Below are 20,045 nucleotides of genomic sequence, written 5' to 3' on the forward strand. Positions count from 1 at the left end.
TTGCTAGAAACAGATAAATTACAGCCAGGATATATTAGGCTTGTGGTTGAGTATTCAACAGAGCTATTATTGCTTCAATAAAAGTCTATCATCTAGACCTAGAATACAGACTCCGTTCCCCACCCCTCAAAGCAAAAGTGACAGAACAAGAATAAGACACAATAAGATACTGTCATGAGGGAGCTCGTACAGCACACCCCCACCCCCCATCTCAGAGGCATTTCTTCAACAATTTCCTGTTCTGAAATTTGTTATATGTTTCTCTCTTTCCTCCCCTTTTATGGTTCTTTTGCTCCTCTATTCTCCATATGAATGGTATGAATGGACAGGTAATGTCCTCCATTGATCATCACCAACCCCCCAACAAAGGAACACGCACATACACACATACACACACACATACAAACAAAAGTAGTGGTTTCCAAGGTCTTCATTATGAAGCACAGGAAGAAATGAAAGGTGCTGCTCAGGACAATCCTGACAGGCACGGTGCCTGAGGGCAGAGGAGTGATCTGGCCCCTTAACAGTCCTCATCAGCTGCAGCAGCAACACCTGGAGGCATACTGGAAATGCAGATTCCCATCTCTAACCAAGAGTCAGATTCTCTGGTGGTCCCCAAAATCTGCAGGGTTATGAGCTCTCAGGTGATTCTGATGCCCACTCAATTTTAAAAATCACTTGTAAATGCCATTCCATATAAACCGCCTCGCAACTAAATCTTACAAGGAGTAGAAAGTCTAGCAGTGCCATTAACTCTCTGGTGTAAACTAACCCTTGTTAACTCGATTTATCTTCAAACATAATTAAGACAGAAATGATAGGTTTTAGACAGAAATGATAGGTTTTTCATTTTCATAAATGTCAGAAAATATTTTTCCACAAAATGATGAAAAAGTCTTCGAAAACAGAAATCTAACATATCTAATCTGAAAAAAACAATTCAAAGTTATATTGTCCCAAAATTAAATCAAAAATCATCCCAGACGTTGAAAGAGTAGTATACTGAATCTCATTTGAATCACCATTGGATCCTCACTGAACAACACGATAGCCACTGGCCACATGTGGCTACTGAGCACTTGAACTGGGATAAATGGAAACTGAAATGTGCTGTAAACATAAAAATGTACTAGATTTTGAAGGCTTAATAAGAAAAACAATGTAAACCATATCCTTAACAATTTTTATGTTTATATTGAGTCACATGGAAATGACTGCATTTTTGACATACTGGGTTAAATAAACGAGATAATGACAATTATTTTCCCTTGTTCCAACCAGCAGTTACTAATAATCATATCTTAATCCAAACAAAAAAATTATGTCATGAAATATAAGGTTTCAAGTTATTAAAGAAATTTTCAAGAGTCAAGAATGTGTCAGACCTTTTTGACTTTATAAAATATTTAGCATTTCCTTTCTTCTCTTGCTCTCCTGGCTTTTGTTTTATCCCTCTTTACAATGTCCACTCAAGTTGCTGCTTGCTGAGACGTCTCAACCAGCTGGGCTGATGTGATTATCTCCAAACAACAATAACAATAACTACAGAAGAACACACAAATCAGAGGAAATGCCTAGAACCCTCTCTGTGGAGGTGACATTTAAACTGAGAAGGAAAGGATGAAGACATTCAGGTCATGTTTATGTGTGGGAGGCTGGGGTGAGTTTGGAAGGAGTTTTGAATGAAAAGGGCAAAGTTGTGAAAAATAACTTGGCCTTTTTTTTTTTTTTTTTGAGAACTGAGAAAACGTGAATGTGACCAGAGGTAAGAGAGTGACCAGGGGAAGCCAGAACATCAAATGCCTCAGAGGCTGCAACAAAGGGTCTGGCCTTTATTCCAGGCACAATGGGCAACCAACTGGATGGATTCAGACAGGGGGTGATAGGTTCTTATTTATGTTTTAAGATCACCATTGAAGGGAACACTATGGAAACTGAAAGAACAGTTAATGGGCAGCTGGAGTTGTCCAGGTGTGCAATTACTATGCCTTGGATGACACAGCAGCAGAGAAGGAAGAGGTTATGGAAACTGCAAGGCTCTTTTGGAAGTAATATTGGTAGATCTCTAATTCACTGACAAATTAGACTGGGTGTGTAAGGAAAAGGCAGAAAAAGAAGAACTCCTGGCTTATGGTTTAAGCAAAAAATTGAGTTTTTTTGTTTGGTTGGTTTTTTGTTTTGTTTTGTTTGTCTGTTTTTTTTTTTTTTTTTTTTTTAAGATTTTATTTATTCATTTGACAGACAGAGATCACAAGTAGGCAGAGAGGCAGGCAGAGAGAGGAAGAAGCAGGCTCCCTCGGAGCGGAGAGCCTGATGCAGGGCTCAATCCCAGGACCCTGGGATCATGACCTGAGCCGAAGGCAGAGGCTTTAACCCACTGAGCCAACCAGGCGCCCCTGTTTGTCTGTTTTAAATATCAACTTCCAGGATCATAAGAGAAAATTAAAACTCATGGAGATGAAAAGAAATGGTATTTCCATCCATTTAGTAACTGCCACATACTAGAAAATGATGCTGGGTGGTTTCTTCTACGTTTTTGTCCAACTTAAGTTTTTCAGGAGCCCTATGAAAGTAGGTAACATTCCTCTAGATGAGAGACAGGCAAACTAAAGCACAAACAAGTTAAGTTACTTGTCAAGAGTCACTCAGTAGTAGCTCAGTCTACTGTCTAATTCCCTCTGTCTTAAATGCTTTACACATACCACCCCATACCAAGACTGATAATTTTCTCTAAATCAATGACCTACTGTTCCTAAGATATTTATTACAAGATGGCTGAAGACATACTGCAACCAATCTTCCACAATTTTACAACAGACCCACTGGAGTAAAGCACACTGCTCCAAACACTGTGATTTTCAATTATACTGTTAGTAAAACAAAAGTGTTTGTGAGGATGAATCGGAGTGCTTTTATTGCAAGCTGAGCTGTCAGGATTCTACCTGAGAAACTCTGAAACTATCTGTTTAATGCATCACTTCAAATGCAGAAACTCCCCTTTGCACCTGAAAGGCCTTGTGTGTTTGTTTATCTAAACGCCAGGGGAGACAGGATGCTGCCCTGGACAGATAGGATGCTGCCATGGATAGACGGGATGTGCAGCTCTGGGTAGGCGGCATGCAGCCATGGAAAGCGTCGCTCAGAACAGGCCTGGCATTTGGGTACTTACACTACCAGTATCAATGGTGCTTTGCTGTATGTCTCTTTCCCGTTAATTCCAGAAATACATAGTTTATCAGTCCTTGAATTATATCTAATGCTTCTTACCAGCGCTTCTAAACTACAGTGAGGTATGTATGTCTTATATGAGGTCTTAGACACAGCAGAGAGTAAAATCTGAAAGACATATTTAAAATGCTCCTCCAAAGTGCAAACACAGTATCTATCTGCCCTATTTTGGAGTTCAGCTTGATTTGGCATTGCTCTTTAACTTCTCATAGTCTCAGTGACACAAATAAACATTCATACCCACTGAATCTTCCTCTACTGCTACTTAATCAAAACACTGCACCAGTTACTCAAAGGCCAAGACAGGGAAATAGTAGTATGTACACATGCAGCATATAGAAATAATCTTGAAAAATAACAGACTTACTATTCATAGTCTAGATTATTCAGAGAAGATTCATCTTTCTATGTATTATTCAGTGATTCCAGATGGTATGCTCAAGCCGTATCATTTTTTTGCCATTTGTCCTAATCAGACTGGTCAAAAGGGAGGATGCATGAAAGCAATAATGACAGTGTGGATGGGGGTGAGTTTTAAGAGAGAAGAAGGCTTTCTAGATATCAACATGAATGGTTTGGGTTTTGGACTAAGTTGATTTAACTTACAGTCTAAAATAAATACATGCATGAACCATAAGGAAGATTTAAACGTGTAAAACTGTAGTAAGACTAACTCACTTCATGGTTACCCTGCTGTTACTCTAACCCCCAACCCTACTCTAACCCCCAACCCTAACCCCCAATACCTCAAAATATGATTGTACTTACGATAAGGTCCTTAAAGAGTAATCAAGGTAAAATATGGATGGGCCCTAACATAAAACTGGTTTCCTTAGAAAAGGAGATTAGGATATAGACATTCACAAAAGGAAAATCAAGACACAGGAGAAAATGGCCATCTCTAAGCCAAGAGAGAGGTCTCAGAAGAAACCAAACATGCAAACACCTTGATCTTGGACATCTAGGCCCCACAACTATGAGAAAATCAATTTCTGTTGTTAAAACCCCCAGTATTTTGTGAAGGCAGCCCTAGCATACTACCAACACCTATGTTAAAAAATATTTTATTCATTAATTTTCTTCAAGTAGAAAAAAAAATTTTTTTGAGATAAGTTCTGTATACTTTCCCAGTATCTGGAATATACTATATCAAAAAGAAGAGCTATATAAACTCTTGGTGTATATATTTCTATAGAAATTGATTTATATAATTCTTTATTATATGTATTATCAGTATCCAGGAAAAAGCAGTTTGTATATTCCAACATTTACCATAAACCAGTTTGAATGAGAATTATTTTTGTATTTATTTCTCCAACTATTTTGCTAGTTCCTAAACTCTAGGGATTCTATTTATTCCTTATACTACTTAAGCCACTACATGTTTTGTACATAATATTTACTCAAAAAACTCTTGCCTAATTACAACCCTTTTTAATGAAGGATACATTTTTATTATAGCAACTTATTTCAAATATACAAGTTATCAATTCAATTTCACAAAACAAAATGTCAGGTTTTGGACTCACGTATAAGGAAAAATATGTGCTTTATATAGGTAGAAAATGACAATGTTACTCAAAACTGTTTTAGGCTTATATAAAAGAACTATGTATTATGCATGCATATTGTTTACTCTTCTTTATTATTTAAGTGTTTAATGCAGTTTGAGGACATATATCAAAAATACTCTACTCAGATAACAATTACTCTACAAGTTGTACAAGTTTCAACTTTCTGGAACCAATGCATAATAGAAGAAAAATTCATAAGCCATGTGGTAACAGAAAGTAGTTCAGTATATACTATATATGCTAGGTACACATATCCTTACATTTACTATTTAACATATCCATAATTTCAGGTAGCAGGATTCTTTGTCCAGAAAGAAGCTGATCAACTAAACTAAGAAAGGAAAATCATCTTTTAAACACTCTAGGCCTTTTAAATTGTAAGCCTTCCTTCTTAAGAAGTTTCATTATCAAATAATCATAATTTAAGAGACTTTTCAACTAATACTTATCCCTAACACCTGAAGAGAAGATAATAATGTACACACAATTACAATTAAGTTAATATTCAAAATGCTTCAATTCATTGTGCAAAACTAGTTAAAATTCTGAAAGTCCACCCCTTAAAAGCCTCAGGTTTTACGTCATCAAACATGTGCCTATTATAATTGTTATCCCTGCTTTTAATAAATTATCTACAATTAAAAGCTCCAATTTAGTGTTGTACAATCTATTCCAGCTTGATTCAGGCATCAGTCCACCAAGGTGTTTGTCTACATATGCAGTTATTAGTAGGTTACCTTAACCTGAGAGATGCTCAGATGAGTCCAGTGAAATCAGTGACACGCTTCATATGAATAAGGATGGGACACAAAATATGAGGAAACTAAAATTACTTTATTTCATTATTAGCCTGAAAAGATACTGTGAAAACTGAGAGGAAATCAACTATGTAACATCTCTGTAAGAAGAGGAATCTAAACTCTGGAGGCGAACAGCCTTGATTCACCCCTGATGCTTACATTTAACTAGCGGTGCAGTCTCAGCTACGTCTTTCCCTCTTTGCCTCATTGCCTCAGTTTCCTCATCTGCACAATGGAGATAGTAATAGTCTATACCTTATGGTGTTAGTGTAAAGACTAAATGATTTACATGAAGCACTGAGAGCCCAGTGCACAGAAAATATTTAATAAATGGTCACTAGTCATGGTAGTTAATGGTCATAGTAAGTTATGGGTATGTGTTTATACCTATATGCATGTATATGAAACCTAAGAAGCAGGATAAATATATAGAAATATTAACATGATATAGAGAGGATGCAAATGAGCAAGTGATCTCAGTATTTGTCTCATGTCCGATTCTATATTGGATACTTTAAATAACGTCTCATTTAGCTTTTTTTTTTTTTTTTTTTTTTAAAGTAGGTTCTCTATGCCCAGCATGGGGATTAAATTCATGACCTGGAGATCAAGAGTCCCATGCTCTACCAAATGATCCAGCCAGCCGCACCTCGTTTAACCAACACACTGTGCACATGAGCAAGGCGGGGCTCAGATCACTTGGCTAACATCCTCATAGCCTTACAGGTTTGAGTCAAGTCTGTTTGACCTGATAGACTGGATCCTCTTTCCATTGCCCCAAACTACCTAAATCGCATACATTTGATGAGAAGGGCTTTGCAATATACTTCAAAAGACCCTGTGGCATTCCAGATTAATCAGTAAGAAAACAGCAGTCCCATGCTAAATCTGCATAGATATATTTCACAGTACCTGAGCAGTTTTTAAAGTGATTTTGAAATGATTACACAGAAGATATACAGGTAACACAGCAATGTGTATGGACACACTAAACATAATTATTAATTTGCTTTTACATACTTGGTAAGAGGGTATCTAAATATGAGTATTTGAGAGTATGAATATTTCTTTACCATGAAAAGAAGCCACAGAAATTAAAGATGGATGAAATTTCCAAAAAAGGAGCAAATGTGGAAATTGGAAATGTCAAAACTTCCAAGAGAGAAAAGAGAAAGAAAGAAAGAAAGAAAGAAGACATAAATTGTGAGCTTGTTCACCATGTAATTTTTTTCATGTTTCTAAGGTTGATCAAAGGGTGCATGTCAGTGATATGGGAAAACAAGTCAGGGTCCAGAACAGGACAAAAGAAACCAAATATACTGAAAGAATTATGTTAAAAAACTTCCTGTTATCTTTGAATTTCTCAAGAGAATTTTTTAAAAAATTAAAATTAAAGAAAAAAAAACAACAACTGGGTCATCCTATATGTTTCTTTAGCAAATTAACAAATACATATAATTTTATTTTATTCATCTAGAATCAGCTTACAAATAAAGGACAACTAAAAACATTCAGAGTCTACAAAATCCTCTGAGATTCTGGAATTTTTGTACCACACTGACTGTGAATTGTCATTTTCAAAGTATAACTATACTCCCAAACCTTTACCAGGGTCTACTACACCATTTCCCAGAACTCAGCAGGACTCTATCCCCTGCCCTGCTGGGAGAGTGTACTCCTTACAGACCAACACAACTATCACTCTTGCATCACACATTAAATTCAGACACACACACACACACACACACACACGCACACACACACTCACTAAAAAGACATTGGCTCAAAATCCAAAAACCCATATTTAATTCTGGCTGCACATGCTTCCAAGTCTTTTTCTTCCCATGGCTGTCAAAGGACTTAAATAAAATAGGGTAGGGGAAAACACCACAAATCATACATATAAAAGAATTCTATAAACTGTAAAGCAAGTATTAGAATCATTATTATTATTATTATACTGATATTTATTAATGTTAGTGCTCACAAAAAAAAAGTCTAAATTCCACAGCATGGCATAAAAAAGTGTCTATGTTCAGACCGCTTCCTATTTTTATAAACTTACTTCCACCACCTTTTCCTCTATTACCACACATCGGGGTCTCATAAAGTCATTAAACTAACTTTAATGACTGAAATATCATTTACTGTCTTCTTCTTTTAGTCAAATCCTAGCCCTTATATAAAAATAAATTCATATGGAGGAGAATAAACTTCTATCTGATAAAGGACTTGTAGCTATACTATATACAGAACTCTTACAATTTGATAATAAGAAAACAACTCAATTTTTAAAAGGTGGGTAGACAACCCATGAGAGACTGTGGACTCTGAGAAACAAACTGAGGGTTTTGGAGGGTTGGGGGGGGGGGTTGCTGGGTGAGCCTGGTGGTGGGTATTAAGGAGGGCACGGATTGCATGGAGCACTGGGTGTGGTGCATAAACAATAAATTTTGGATCACTGAAAAAGAATAAAATTAAATTAAATTTTTAAAAAATTTAGAAAACACACATACACACACACACACAAACACACACATACAAAAGGTAGATGGAGATGCATAGGGTTTTAACAAAACTTCACCAAAGAAAATACATGCATGTACATAACCTCATGAAAAAATGCTCAGATTCATTAGTCATTAGGGAAATGCAAATTAAAACCACAAAAAGATCTCATTACATAACTTTTAGAATGTTTAAAATTAAAAGACTGGGCATACCAAGTGTTGGTAAGAATGTAAAGAAACGAGAACTACTGGTGGCAACATAAAGTGGTATAATCAGGAACGAGTTTGACAGTTTCTTCCATAGAATCCAGCCATCATACTTCTCAGTAATTATGGGTGACCTCTGAACAACACAGGGGTTAGGGACACTGACTCCACACACACACACAGTTGAAAATCCACATCTGACTTTTGACTTCCCAAAACCTAACTACTTAGAGTCTACTGTTAACTGGAAGTCTTACCAATAGCATAAACCATCGATTTACAGACAGTTTGTATGTTATACGTATTAAATACTAGATTCTTAAAATAAAGGAAGCTAGAGAAAAGAAAATGTTATTAAGAAAATCAGGGGCTCCTGGGAGGCTCAGTGGGTTAAGCCTCTGCCTTCAGCTCAGGTCATGATCACAGGGTCCTGGGACTGAGCCCTGCATTGGGCTCTCTGCTCAGCAAGAAGTCAGCTTCCCCCTCTCTCTCTCTGCCTGCCTCTCTGACTACTTGTGAACTCTGTCAAATAAATAAATAAAATCTTTAAAAAAGAAGAAGAAAATCATATGGAGGAGTAAATATATTTATAGTACCATACCGTATTTATTATTTTAAAAATCCACCAAAAAAGTGGGTCTGTGCAGTTCAACAACAACCCATGTTGTTCAAAGGTCAACTGTATACAACACAAATGAAAGGATATGTCCACACAAAGATCTTGTACAAGAATGTTCACAGTCCCTTTATTTGCAAAAGCCAAAACTGAAACAAAAATGACACACTCCAAATGTTCATCAACAGGTCAACGAATAAACAAACTGTAGCATATCTTTGCAGTGTCATGCTATTCAAAAAGCAAGCAAACAAACAGAGAAGCACTGATAAATGCAACAAAATGAATGACTTTTAAAATAATTATGCTAAGTGAGAGGACCCAGACCCAAAGGAATACTGTGTGATCTCACAGATATAAAATTCTAGAAAATACAAACTAATGTGCAAGGGCAGAAAGTCTATCAGTGGTTATCTGAGTAAGGAGCAGGAGGCAGGGTTTACAAAGGAGCCTGAAGAAACCTTTAGGGGTGTTAGCTATATTTATTACCTTTATGGTGATTGTTTCACTAGTATAAATATGTCAAAACTTTTCAAATCGTGCTCTTTAAATATGTGCAATTTATTCTGTCGATTGTACTTCATGTATCCGTTTTTTAAAAAAGAAATAAGCTACTGATACATAAACTTAGACAGTGGGATCTCAAAATTATTATGCTGAGAAAAAGGAGGACACGAAGGTTTATATGATACTATCTTATTTATATATTATTCTGGAAAAAGCAATACTGGAAACAGAAATCACATCAGTGGTTGCTGCAGAGAGATGGAAGGGGCTACCTGCTCAATGGCATAAGGGAATTTGGCGTAAAGTGGGCACAGAAATGTTCTACATCTTCATCGTGGTACTGGTTGTATGACTGCATACATCTGTCAAAAATCACTGAAGGGACACCTGGGTGACTCAGTTAGTTAAGTGACTGCCTTCAGCTCAGGTCATGATCCCAAGGTCCTGGGATAGAGTCCTGCATCAGGCTCCCTGCTCAGCAGGAAGTCTGCTTCTCCCTCTGCCTGCTGTTCATCCTGCTTGTGCGCTCTCTCTCTCTCTCTCTCTCTGACAAATAAATAAATAAAGTCTTAAAAAAATAATGTACGTTTGGATGGATTTTATGCAATGTAAATTCTATCTCAATATAATTCTCAATGTAATTTTTTCTCAATTTCAAATAAATTATATCCTTCTTGACTTAAAAATAAAGAAATCATTGTCATATCTTGTATAATTTACTCCAAGAAAATTTAGTGGACCTTTTGGTAGGTTTCTATAATCCTCCAATACTCAACATTTGCACTTACACAGTAATAGTTTTTTTATTCATAATTCCAACCAGACATGAAAAATTTAGGAATCATTTCTAGTCACTGCTTTAGCCCCAATAGAGAATACAGTGCTTGAAAATTAGGTTTTTAACAAGCATTTTAATTCCACTGTTGGTATTTCACCTTCCTTCTCTATTCTAGTTGTTTGATTCAGTAAACACACTTTCATTAAGCTTCAGCTAAATGCCCAGCTGAAGAAGTGGGCAAGAACAAAACAGTTCCTACCCTCAGAAGCCCAACAGTCAGCTTGGGAGAATGATCAGCAAACATCCAACCCCAAGCTAGACAAGACAAACTAGTAACTTGTCTTGTCAGGGAAGCAACAAGATATAAGGAAATTGATATATTGGGATCAGGAGTCAGGAAATATTTTAAAGGTTTTTTGTTTTGGTTTGGTTTGGTTTTTTTAAGCAAAGACCTGCAAGATAAGTTGAAGTTGGCTAGAATGATGGGGGGTGGGGATGAGATGATGTTGGTGGTGGCTAAGAGTGTCAGAAGGAATAGAAACCATACTTTGAAGGCACCAAGCACAGTGCGTTTGAGGAACTAAGAGATTTATTCCAGCTGAAGAGTAAAGTAAGGGATCTCAAGAAAAGAGAGATGAAGCTTTAAATGGACATCATGGACCAATTCATCTGGCACTTCACGCTAAGGGCATTCAGAAGTTAACAAGTTGTTTTAAATGGAGGGGAAAAAAAACCAAAACAAACAAACAAACAAACAATGATCCAATCTATCTCCTCTACATCTCCCCACCTGTTCTCTGGGAAACTGACTGGAGGCTGGCAAGACTGGGAAAGGAGAACAGTTGGTTGTTGCAAAACTTTGGATTAGAAAAACTAATTATATTGTTGAAAATTAGCCCCAAATAGGGAAATAATATTCTCCCTATCTCCGCAACCCCCGCCCAACAATCTGACTCAAATGCTGCCAGTGCATCTTAGGGGAAAAAAAGAAGGAGAACTTTCATAACCCAAACTATTTCTAGATTTTGGGTGGCTCCCCATTGCCTAGAGGACATAGCTCAATATTTGGCATCGAGTCACCATCTGGCCCAGTGTTCCTTCTCCACATCATCCCTTGCCACGCCATCTACTCCAACTGTAACCACCTCTGCCCCAAATGCCTTTCGGACATGGAAAAGATCCTTGTTCAACAACATCTAATCAGAAAATCATTAACTCCTCTCTAGGCTACTCAAGTTAAGTGTATTCTATGTGTTTCCATTTTCCTTGGTATTTCTACGGTTTTGGGTTTTTTTTTTTTTTAAGATGTTAATTATTTGACAGAGAGAGATCACAAGTAGGCAGAGAGGCAGGCAGAGAGAGAGAGAGGGAAGCAGGCTCCCTGCTGAGCAGAGAGCTCCATGCCAGGCTCAATCCTAGGACAGGGATCATGACCTGAGCAGAAGGCAGAGGCTTAACCCACTGAGCCACCCAGGCACCCCGGTATTTCTATGTTTTATACTAATAGAACAGTTGTCACCTTACATTATAGATGATTATATGTATTGGTCTTCTAAGTAGATTATTTTGTTTGAGGGCAGAGACACTATTCATATTTGTATTATAGACATCTAGTACAGTATATATAACTTAATTTGTGCTAAATTAATATGTAGCAACTTTATGTGCAACTTACAGCCATGATGTCTGAAACAAGAAAGCACAAAACAAATGAACAAACAGTGGGACAGATATCATAATCTTAAGTAAGCTAAAAGCACAAGCAAAATACAACACAGTATGTGACCTAGAGGAACAATACTCAAAGATTCAAAATATTAAAAACATACTAAATTACTGGGCCCAGATGACGTTATTAGCCAATACTTTAAATGAGACAGGGACACACTACCTAGATGTTTATGATGACTTTTTGCTATCACAGATAAATGTGGTTCTTCTATATTTGAAATAGAATATAGAGAAAGTATCAAACATTCAACAAGTAAAATGCTTAATATAAATAACACAATAATTAATACACATATACTTTGTGAGTAATGACTATTATTCTCATAAACTCAGGCAAGAAACAATAACTTACTTGGGGATACACAGCTGGCAGAGAGAAAGGCTGAGATTGTGCCCAGATTTCAATGATCCAAAGCCCATGTTCTAACCATTCAACATACTCAGGGCAATCTTTAACACTGCTTAGCTGAAAAGCCCCCATGAAGTCAGGAGCTATGTCTATCTGATACATTTGAGGCCCATTAGAGGGCTTAGGCAGGTCTCTAGAGCTCCATAAACTCTTGAAGATATATGTAATTTGTTTGTGTATGTAAATACAATTTCTCTAGAGAGAGGGTCAATAAAAACAGGTGACACTTATTAACAACTTACTATAAATCAAGTAGTAGTTTAGATACATTATCTCATTCTATCAAAACAATAGCAGCAACACAGAATACATACTGGATACTTAATATATGCCAAATCATTGTTCTAATGTTTTCATGTATTAACATATATATAATCATTATACCAATTTTATGAGATACGTATTATAACTCTATACACTTCAAAAATTAGGCTGGTGGACTTTATAAGTCCCTTAACCTCGGCTCCCCTTTTAGTAAATGGTGGGACAGGGATATAAACATCTCTGTATGACAACAAAGCCTCCTTTCTTGGCTTATATGCCATGAGCTGGTCATCCTCAAAGACCTTCGTGTCCTTCAAGTCCTTCAAAATGTTAAGAAAAGTCACAAAATAGAAAAAAAAAAAAGGAACTTCTTATACATTTTCCAGAAAACCATCTTGATAAACCCAATGGTTTTCATGCCAACACATCAGAGACTAATTTTCCCACGCATGGAGCTTGTATTAAATATATGTATTATTACAATATCATGTATTATATACGTATTAAGTGTAAGTTAGGGAGTACAGGCAATAAGGCAGATTTGTTCTTGAACGGGCAAGATAGTACTGAGTTACAAAGGGACTTACTTATATAAGCAAATGTGTTTATACACAGCTATCGATACATCAGGAGGAGGGTTGCTGTGAGCTCTTACAGACATTCTGTGCCTTCCCTAGGGAACACTCAGACAAGACTAAGGGAATATAGCTTGGGCTGGGGGAGTGGGGGATCAAGGTTTCAGTTCTCACTTCCCCCTTAGTTGGTCACCCTTGTGCAATGAGCAACCTGATGACCAGGTAGAGCAGACATGGTTACTCTCCTGGCCTAGAGCCATGGTGCCTGGATTTGAATCTCCAGTTTTATCACCTGTAGATGTGTAACTTCAGTAGAGTTTTTTTCCCTCATCTGGGAATAGGAAAATTATTGATATGAACTGTAGAAATTTGTTTAAAGAATCTAGAAGAAAAAAATGCATGTAAATGGCTTGAAATAGTTCAGCATGTATTAAGAATTCAGTAAATATTAGCTATATATATATACACACACATACATGTATTTGTGTGTGTGTATATATATATATTTTTTATATATATGTATACATATATATTATATATATTATATATATATATATATATAAAACATTCCTAAATAGGTTGTCCAGCTGTAAGAGTAAGCCATACTTGAAGGATTCCTTGTGTCTGTGTAAGCTTATTACTAGCAATAGGGGACAATTCCTACATGGAGGGTGAACAGAAGTGATTCTACACAAAGGTATCATTGTATACCAAGTTACTTTGTTTGCATCTATAGCTTAAGGATCTAAAGCTAAGACATCTCATTTAAAACTGTGTTTTCATTCCCAAGTGTGTGGAATCCTCTTTTATGAAGGTGGCAAACACGGAAGTCAAGAGCCAAAAATCACAACAGCAAACACTAGGTACATACACGTTTGTAACATAGAAATTCTCACTTATCATGTACCAGTACCTCTAGCCATTTAGTAAATGGATAGATAGTAACAAATGCAATGGCATCCTTTACAAGCTCAAAATGAGATGGTATTTTGAAATGCATGTAATTACCTTTCTATTTTACTCTTTTTTAAAAAATTTACTTTATTTATTTATTTGAGAGAGTGCATGGGGGGGGGGGATGGGCAGAGGAAGGGAGGGAATTGTAAGCAGGTTCCACACTCAGCAAAGAGCCCAACATGGGGCTCAATCTCACAACCCTAAGATCACGACCTAAGCTGAAATCAAGAGTCTAGGCTTAACCAAGTGAGCCACCTAGGCACCCCTCTACTTTATTATATTTTTAAAACAAAATTCTCAAGCTCTCTAAGTCAGATTTTCCAAGACAGGTTTATATAATTTCCAAATTATAAAACTCCAACAATGACAAATCACTTTTTCAATCAGACTGGCAACACTTTAAACACATCAATATCATCCAGTGTTGGCAAGAACATGGTAAATACACTGTAGGTACTTAAGAAGGTTCCTTGCAATACCTATAGAATTTAAAGTGGAATATCCCCCTAGAGCCAGCAATTCTCTTCCCAGAATAAATCTATCTTCTTGAAAAGATAATGTACATAGACATTTACTACATCACTATTTGTAAGGTCAAGATTTCAGTCCTCACTTCCTCCTCAGCTGGTCACCCCTGGGCAGTGAGTCATCCTATGAACTAGTGAATATTCTGGGAGATACTGGCTGGTTATGTTGGGTAGATATATTAAAACAAACAAAAAAAACAAACAAAAAACTTCATATATTGACAGAGAAATATTTGATAAATATTAAATGAAAAATAAATTTCAGAACACTGGTAGAATATGAGCCATTAACATTTTTTTTTTAAATAATGAAAGGAAAATTTCTGTGGTTACGTAGGTGAAGGGAAACAAACCATGCCACCAATGGTGGTTACACACATGAAGTAAAACAGGGAAGGCGGTTCACTTTCTATTTTACCATAGTATTCATGTTCTTTATTACTTTTGGAATTCACAGAAATAACAAAAATTTTCAAAGAAATGGGGCACACAAAAGCAAAATTATTTGCGTGTGGGTATTAAAAAAAAATCTTAGCAACCACCAAAATTTGCGCTATTCCATATGCTTAGAATCACAGCTACAGAATAAAAGGCTTGTAAGATCTTAATATTCGTATGTAGTAAAAGTGGTGATGTGTTACCTTCATAAAGCATGCTGAGAAAAATTCTGTATTTGTGGCCCGCAAGTGGAACTTAAGGAGAAATGGAAAGAAGAGAACAACGGCTCTCAATTTCCATTCCACTTTTATTTTTAAGATTTTCTTTAATGTAATCTCTACACCCAACATGGGGATCGAACTCACGAACCCCAAGCCCAAGAGTCACATCCTCTATGAACTCAGCCAGCCAGGCGGCCTTTTACTTCATTTTGAAAAGAGACAAATGGGTAGTTCACCACCAACCACTCTTAGCGCCCTCTCCTCCACTCTCTCCTACAAATAGAACCAAGGAGGAGTCAACTCCGCCACTAACTTCAAACACAATAAATTAGATCAGGTGGCTTCAGGAGGAGTCCACAGAGGAGGAAAAGAGGAAGGTGTGGTGAGAGGGTGGGGACAGCAGGATTATTATGTAAAAATAGTGATAGCTGGAGAGGAAGAATAGTTTAACAATGAATAAATGTTTGTGGAGAAGAGAGAAGATACCTGAAAAATGAATGGCAAAGTGGGAAAAGGAACAAAACACTAACAGGAAATGTTGCTATCAATGAGGTGGTCAGCTTTCAGGACATCCCTTTAGGTCTAGAACTTCTGCATTCTGTACCCTCTAGCCCTTGGTGTCAAATCAAAGTTTACCTTAGATTGCAGGCTGGAGAGGGGTCCTTTGACTCTATTTTGGGCAAGACTCATGAACAGGCGGATCAGGTGGGAAGCGCATATATTCAATTCAAAGATCTTATCGGGTGTTGGCTTATTCCCCTTAGACAGGGAATGATTTTGCTTAACTGGTGCATTGTTCAAACAAGCTTCTAAGGGACATCTCTTTCCCAAGGAAGCTAAAACGGCTTAAATAGAACTGTATATATTTATGTAACTATTACATACACATACATAGTTTGCTTCTCAAATAATACTGCAGCAGCGTCACCGAAGATACCCAGTCCCAAAACGTCTTTGTGGGAGAACGGACAGAAGCTGAGCAGGGGGCTGGGGTGATGCTCCAGGACCAAGCATCTCCCCCACGAAACCTCCCCGGCCCGTAGATATCCATATGCCATGGCCTTGCCCCAGACCACAAACAAAACAAAACAAAACTCCACCAAAGCCCCCAGAAACCTGGCCACCACGTGACCCACCGACGGCACCAACGCTTTCTCGCCCCAACAAATCCAACTTTTATTTTACTTTTCCTGGGCGAACGGCCTGCGCATGCCCCCCACTGCCTCTCCCGCAGCCCTTTCTTCTTCGCTCCACCGCAGGCTGTGGGAGGCCTCGGGGTATCTACTTTCATCCCTGCCCCACGCAGGAATCCTAAGGCTCAGCCCCTCGCGGCCGGGCGGGGGGCCCCCCCTCCTTCAGCAGCCCGAGGGGCGCCGAGACTCCTCCTGCTGCCCGACACCGGCCGGGAGCGGTGGACTCCGGCTCAGCCCCCAGCGCGCCGCGCGGGCCGAGGAACTTACCTGCGCGGAGGCGCTCCCGGAGCTCCCGCGTCGGTCAGCTGCGCCGCAGCCGCCGCATCTCCCGGCAGCAGGTCCCCCCCCCCCCCACTAGCACCCACCCCAGCAGCGGTGTCCTGCGCCGCACTTTTCCCAGCTTGGGAAGTTGGCCGAAAGCGCGGAGGTGGGAGGTGGGAGGTAGGGGTGGGAGGTGGGGGTGGGGCTGGGTGATCGGGGAGAGGAGGCTTAAGGATTTTGTTTGTTTGTTTGTTTGTTTGTCTGGATCTCTAGCGAAGACTTTTGACCATATGCCGGAGAGTATTAGTTTTGCTCAATGGCGACGGGGCAGCGGCCTGACTCTCACAGAACGATCGATTTACTAAACAAACTGAAACGTGGGTGGGGATGTTAAACAGTAACCAGCAGCCTCAATGAAAACTGAAAGCAGCGAGGCCGCCGCCGCCTCAGCGCGCTCGTTTCCCTGTTCCCAAGGCCCCAGGACGACCGGCGGGCGGGCGGGCCAGCGAGTCCCAAACCCCGGTCTCCCGCTGACCCGGGCAGCGGCTCTCCAGGGCCTCCCCGAGGCCGCCAGGCGGTATCTGCCGCGCGCCACATGCCCAGATTCCCACCATCAGGGCGAGGCCCTCCGAGGCTTGACCATTCGGAGCCCTCTCCCCGCTCCCGCACCAGAGGAGCCCCGCCAGGTTCCGTGTCGGCGGCCTGAGGCCACGAGCTGCCCGCAACGCGGGCACCGTCAGCCCCCCCGGGTCACGCCTCGTCTAGGGCGGTGTCGACCCCGAGGCAGTACGTTTGCACCAGCCTCGGTGGAGAATGCAGATACAATCCCGAGCCACCGAGGTCCAGAAAAGGGCCGGAAGTATTATTAAAGGGAATGGAATCGGTTCCTAGGGACAGCGCCGCGGCCACACCGCTAGGGGAAGCCGCAACCATTTCATTAAACTGCACCTTGGCTGCCGGGGTTACCTCCTTCCCTGATGCTCCTGACCACCGAGAGCTCTAGGAAGAAGTGGTGGTCGAGTTTCCCTTCCCCTGCAACCCAGCCACCTGTGGCTTCAGTCATTAAGTACTTCTTTACATATGTATCTGATGGAAAGCTTTCTTTCTCCTAGGCTCCTTCCCAAGCCTTAGACTTCAAGAAATGATGTTCAAACCCGGTCCTGAAGCGCTGGTCATCTGGACCAGGCTTTTGTTAATCCGGCAATATAGCCTAGAAGCTGTGGCTTTTAAAAACATCTCAACAATTTAACTTGGTGGTGTCGGGAATGAATGACTTCGGGTCAAACAAGTAATTATCCTCATGAGATAAATAGTTACTTAATCCGTAAGGTTTTTCTTTTCCGACCAGGGGTTGGCGGGTATTTTAAGACTGTAATAACAATGCCAGGGAGATCAAAGAGCTAGTTTTTTTTTTTTTCTTTTTCTTTTAGATCGGGCTTACTGAACTTTCTCAGTTTCCTTCTTCTGAATCTCTTGCTGAAAGGCTCTTAAAAACAAGTAGTTGGTCGTTCTCGAGATCAGAACAAAGTAGAGAAATCATATACTATTTTCTTTGAATCGACCTTCTTGAGCAAAACCCATACTTTGGGACCCTGTTACCCACGAGGTCTGCAAACTGAGTCACGAAATCGGCCTCTGTCCACCGTGGGCTCCAGGAAACCCTCCTGGGAGTTGAGGCGGAAGAGTAACGATTAACGGGTTATGCTTATTCAACAGATCTTTCACAGGTGTGTTGTTTAAAGATTACCTGTGGACATTCTCCTTAAAACTATTTCCAGATCCTTAGGGAAGGTGGTCATATTATACGCCAAAATATAGATATAATTCCCATAAAACGTTAAAAATCTGAAGACAAATTTTCCTTCCCCATTCACTGAAGCATTAATGCTACCTGACATCTGTTGTTCCCAGCAGAGAAACCACATTTTAGTCCAAGAGTCCCCATTTACTTCACTGTTAACAATTTACAACGTCAGTGGGCTCGGTTTTGGGTGATCAGTTCATCGTCGATGCGTGGTAGAGTCACTGATCTACCAGGAATTGATCATCAACATGTTCTGCGTTCAAAATTATTTTGAAACCAGATGTAGAACTTTTGCCAGAGAATTTTGTCGCCACAAGGATATTGACTAACAATGAGAGAAATGACAGTGCAATCCAGGAAGTATAAACTCTGTTAAGACTTAGTTATTATTTAAATCACGGTGTTTAATTTAGAAAAATCTCAAGAGTTTATGTAACACCGCCAAATCTCCTTGGTCCATGGCTTGGAGAGGGTGGTTTCAGATGACTAAACAAACAAACAAAAAAGGGACATTAAGAACTAAAGAAAGGTATGAGGCGCTGGATCGGCAGTTTTTTACTAGATCAACCAATGCCAACTGACAAAGCTTTAGAGCATCACTTTTATTTTTTCTGAAACTAATTTATTACAATTCTTCATGGCATGGGTTTATGATGCTGAAAATGAAAAATGTGTTCTACAGAGATTGTGCCCTGATGCACTGCGCAGGGAGGTGTGTGGGGGGTACACAACGAGAAAGAAGAGATAAGGATAAATTTTTAGGGAAAGGTTCTCAATAAGAAAGTTCTGTTTCAATATTTTCAATATATAGTGTTTAAGGGTGAAGTATATACATATGTATTTGTCATATCTACTCTTTAAACCTAAAACTAAATAGAAAATGTAGAGTCAAAACCCTTTTACTTCATTTTCCTGTTAAATGTCTCATTTAGGCTGTTCTTTTCCTTTCTGCTTTGAGCATCTTTTTTACACCGTTTCTTCTTCTTCTTCTTCTTCTTCTTCTTCTTCTTCTTCTTCTTCTTCTTCTTGCCAACGGCACCTGATCGTCTTGATAAGAGCTCCGTTTTTTTCCACGAGCGGTTCTGATGCTTTTAATTAAAGCAGAAGCCATGGGCAGAGCTCTAGGTGGGGAGGGTGCTGGCTGGAGCGGGGAACCTGGAGCGCAAAAGTCTTCCAGATTTAAGCACTCAGGGACCCCATTTCCGCGGGCAACTCCACGACCCTAGCCCTGTACGTGAAACCATCACGAGACGCAAACGGGAACTTCCTTTTTCCTGCGGAGACGTTCCACGTCTGCTGACCAGGTTAAGCACCAGACCCTCCGCGATCGCGGTCGCACCCACACTGCAGCGGCCACCCAACGCGCGGACGCAGTCAGTGGGGATTACCATCCACCTTCACGCGCGTTTACACGCAGGAGGAAAAAAAAAAAAAGAAGAAGAAAA

General features: G+C 39.4%; 1 protein-coding gene across 1 annotated transcript in view; it reads right to left on the reverse strand.

Moving 5' to 3' along the window:
- The window catches only part of HNF4G (hepatocyte nuclear factor 4 gamma), a 122,816-nt gene extending 105,817 nt beyond the window's left edge, over nt 1-16,999 (reverse strand). Inside the window, exon 1 of the mRNA XM_059166183.1 lies at nt 16,803-16,999. The gene's annotated coding sequence lies outside the window, so the exon portion shown is untranslated. The remainder of the gene's footprint in view (nt 1-16,802) is intronic.
- Between the last annotated feature and the right edge of the window lie 3,046 nt (nt 17,000-20,045).

This window comes from Mustela lutreola, chromosome 3 (genome assembly GCF_030435805.1).
Source record: "Mustela lutreola isolate mMusLut2 chromosome 3, mMusLut2.pri, whole genome shotgun sequence".
In the NCBI taxonomy this organism is placed as follows: Eukaryota; Metazoa; Chordata; class Mammalia; order Carnivora; family Mustelidae; genus Mustela; species Mustela lutreola.